General features: G+C 44.3%; 1 pseudogene; it reads left to right on the top strand.

Moving 5' to 3' along the window:
* The first annotated feature begins 1374 nt into the window (after positions 1-1374).
* Positions 1375-3000, top strand: LOC117021540 (importin subunit alpha-7-like; annotated as a pseudogene).
* The last annotated feature ends 987 nt before the right edge of the window (positions 3001-3987 follow it).

Here is a 3987-nt window from a genome sequence, read left to right as displayed (position 1 = left end):
TTGCAGATAGAGAGGCCAAGAATTTTATGCAGATAGCAGCAAGGTCCTGACACAGGAGAGCAATATCCCAGCACACACCAGCTTAAGACAAGATTAGTGTGGAGCATAGGGGGATCAAGAGGATATGCACAGTGCAGATAAGAAATCTGAACCAGGCCAGAAAAGAGAGGATTCCCCAGATGCCCTGTGAGAAACTGAGGATGGAACCAACTGCCAGTCAGAACCTCACAGTGCAGTATTTATAGTTGTTAGCATATCACGATGCTCAAGGCATCTATAGTGAAAAGTGTGCCTGGTTTTCAATTACTGGGGTTTGGGTTCTTCATGGAAAACTCTAGAAAGGAATTTGAGCCTCACTTGATTTATTGAGAACAAGTTTTTAGTGCATAGGGAAGGCCAACCAAGCAAATGGAATTCTACTTCCTCCTACTTGTTTCAATCTGAGGGGTCATAGGTTCCCCATCCCTATGTTTTCCTCTGCTTTTTGCCCCCACAGAGAGTATAATCCCACCCTGCACCTTCTCTTCTTACATAGGTGCACACTGTCTTTATCTTCTTTCCTGACTTGGCCACCCCTGCCCCATTGATGATCTCCTCCATCTTCTTTTCATTTTTTCTTCACCTGTTCCATAGTTGAGTGGGGAAAAAATTGTCCGTATTGTGGATGGTAAGTAAAAGATGCTAGTGATATTCCTGTATTGAGGAAACGGAAGACTGCCAGTTTGGAAGTGATTTGGATTTCGAAAATGTTAATAGAATCAACAAACCCTTTGGTGCTGATGAAAAAAGAGCATCCCTTATGAAAATTACAGGCCACTTTTGCTCATGTGTGTAAGTGCCCCAGTCCTAAACAAATACTAGCAAACTGAACACTGCCGCACATTAAACCCACAAAGGCCCATCCAGGTGGGGTTTTTTTGAAGTTGGTTCAACATTTAAAAAATCCTACTTATGTCATTTGCCATACGATCTCAAAACTCAAAAGCATTTAATAAGATTTAATATATTCTTCATAAAAAGGGAGGAAGGAAAAAAAATCCCAAACTAATCTCATTATTATGAAATTAATCTCATTAGCTCAATTTTTGAGCTAATCTCATTAATAATAGTAAAATATTTAAACATTTTTCCTGGAAAATTAAGACCATGTCTAGAATGCAGACTATCACCATTTCTATTCAATATTGAATTAGCATAAAAGACAAAAAAAATGTAACAGCCTCTGTGTAAACCAGGCTGTGGGGCTGAGAGCGCGCTTCTTCCCGGGCTTGAGTGTCACGTTGTTTGTCCGTGTCGGGCTGCCGTCCTGCAGCTCCGCCATGTTGTCTGCTGGAGCTGCCGCTGGAGCTGCCGCCGCCAAGTGGGAGCAGAGCCTCGGTGGAGACCATGGTGAGCCCCGGGAAGGAGAGTTATCGAATTAAGAGCTATAAGAACAATGCCCTAAACCCTGAGGAAATGAGGCGAGGAAGAGAAGAAGAATATTCAGCTCCGGAAGCAGAAGCGGGAACAACTTTCTAAACGCAGAAATGTGAAGATGATTACTGAGGAAGGCGCCATGTTCGCTAGTCCTCTCGTGGATTCCTATGTGAGCTCTACCACTGGGGAGAGTGACCACAAGAGAGATGGTTGAGATGCTCTTTTCGGATGATCCTGACCTGCAGTTAGCAACCCACACAAATTCCGGAAACTGCTCTGCAAAGAGCCTAGTCCTCCAATAGATGAAGTTATCGACACTCCAGGAGTGGTGGGTTGGTTTGTGGAGTTTCTGAAGAGGAATGAGAATTGCACATTACAGTTTGACGCTGCCTGGGCTCTGACGAATATTGCCAATGGAACCTCTCCGCAGACCAAAATTGTCATTGAAGCAGGGGCTGCCCCCATTTTTATACAGCTGCTTAACTCGGGCTTGGAGCACATACAGGCACAGGCAGTCCGGGCACTGGGAAACATAGCTGCAGACAGCTCCATTTGCAGAGAGTACGTCTTGAACTGTTCCATCCTTAATCCTTTGTTAACACTCCTTACAAAGTCCGCAAGACTGACAAGGATACGGAATGCAGTCTGGGCACAGTCAAACTCCCGCGGAGGGAAGGACCCACCCCCAGAATTTGCAAAGCTCCCCCTTGTTTGTCTGTGCTGTCTGGCTTACTCCTCAGCAGTGATTCAGACTTGCTGGCAGATGCTTCCTGGGCCCTTTCTTAGCTGTCCGATGGACCCAACAAGAAGATCCACGCGGCCATAGACTCTGGAGTCTGCAGGAAATTGGTAGAGCTTGTAATGCATAATGATTACACAGTGGCTTCTCCTGCCCTGAGAGCTGTGGGTAACATTGTCACTGGGGATGACACCCAGACCCAGGTAATTCTTAACTGTTCACCACTTCCTTGTCTCCTTCACTTACTGAGCAGCCCCAAAGAGTCAATCCGGAAAGAAGCTTGCTGGACTATTTCAAATATCACTGCTGGCACAGGGCTCAAACACAGGCTGTCATAGATGCAAATATATTCCCTGTGTTGATTGAAATCCTTCAGAAAGTAGAGTTCCATACAAAGAAAGAGGCAGCCTGGGCCATCACCAATGCCACATCAGGAGGAACCCCTGAGCAGATCAGGTACCTGGTCTCACTGGGCTGCATCAAACCCCAGTGTGACTTGCTGACTGTGATGAACTCAAAGATTGTGCAAGTGGCCCTCAATGGACTGGAGAACATCCTTTGCCTTGGAGAGCAAGAGGGCAAGCGCAGTGGCTCAGGGGTCAATCCCTACTGTGTCCTCATCGAAGACTTGGATAAAATTGAGTTTCTCCAGAGCCATGAGAACCAGGAGATCTACCAGAAGGCCTTCGACCTCATTGAGCACTACTTTGGTGTAGAAGATGATGATAGCAGCCTACCCCCACCCCAAGTGGATGAAACACAACAGCAGTTCATCTTCCAGCTGCCTGAGGCCCCCGTGGAGGGCTTCCAGCTATAATGTCTGCCTCTGGGGAGGGGAAGAGATGGGAAGCACCACTAACCAGCAGAAAAGCAGCCCTCTGGTGGGTGGGAAACCATCACCCCACCATCAGCCATTGCATACCTCCGCTGCCTTGGAAACTGCTCCTGACCTGTTCCGCCCCTTTCCCTGGAGGGAGCACCCTCTGGACAGACAGAACCATCTGAGGCTCACATTTGGGTTTTGTGACAAGAACGGGACGTGTTGGGTTTTTGTTCCTTACACTGTATTTTGGCTCACATGTGTCTTTAACCCAGGAGCCCAGGGATAAACAAAGTAGGACTGAGGTAATCAATTTTGCACCTTTTTTATTTTTATTCTTTAGTGGTGACCTCCTTCCCTTTTATCTTCCTTCATCCTTCCCAGTTGTCTGCCCTGATCTGTTTAACTTTTATCTTGGGTACTTACGCAGATGGAATATTCCAGAAATAGGGGGTGGTAGAGGAGGGGAGAAATCCAAAACAAAGTGTTCTTGCTCTGACAGAAAAACAATGTAAAAGCTACACATATTAAAAAGAAAAAACAAAACTGTCATATTTTGATGACTAGGTTATGGATATACATAACCCCCCATGAATACATAGACTCTCTTTGAATCCATAAGATATTTGTAAATGTTGAGTCACATTTATCAATAGTAAAAAAACAAATTACACTCTTGTCTACCAGTGACATTTAGAAAATTTAGTTTATAAAAACTAGCTAAATTTCATTTCTAGTCAAGATGGAAAAACAGGAACTGCCCTCCAACCCAAAACAACTAAAACACCAGACAAAATATATTAAAATGTTCAAAACATTGGGTAAACCATTGCAGTAAGCTTTACAACTAATACATCATTGATAGATAGTTAAACTGGACTGTAAGTTTTACTGTTTGTTCAATATCACATTTTTCTATTTTTTTATGTTCATTCTGATTCATTTTTCACTTGTATGGAGTATCTCCTTGAGTAATTCTTTTGGAATTAGTTTATTGTTTCTGAGTCCTTGC

The sequence above is a fragment of the Rhinolophus ferrumequinum genome, chromosome 4 (genome assembly GCF_004115265.2).
Source record: "Rhinolophus ferrumequinum isolate MPI-CBG mRhiFer1 chromosome 4, mRhiFer1_v1.p, whole genome shotgun sequence".
Taxonomy (NCBI): domain Eukaryota; kingdom Metazoa; phylum Chordata; class Mammalia; order Chiroptera; family Rhinolophidae; genus Rhinolophus; species Rhinolophus ferrumequinum.
This window is presented reverse-complemented; position numbering and strand designations above follow the sequence as displayed.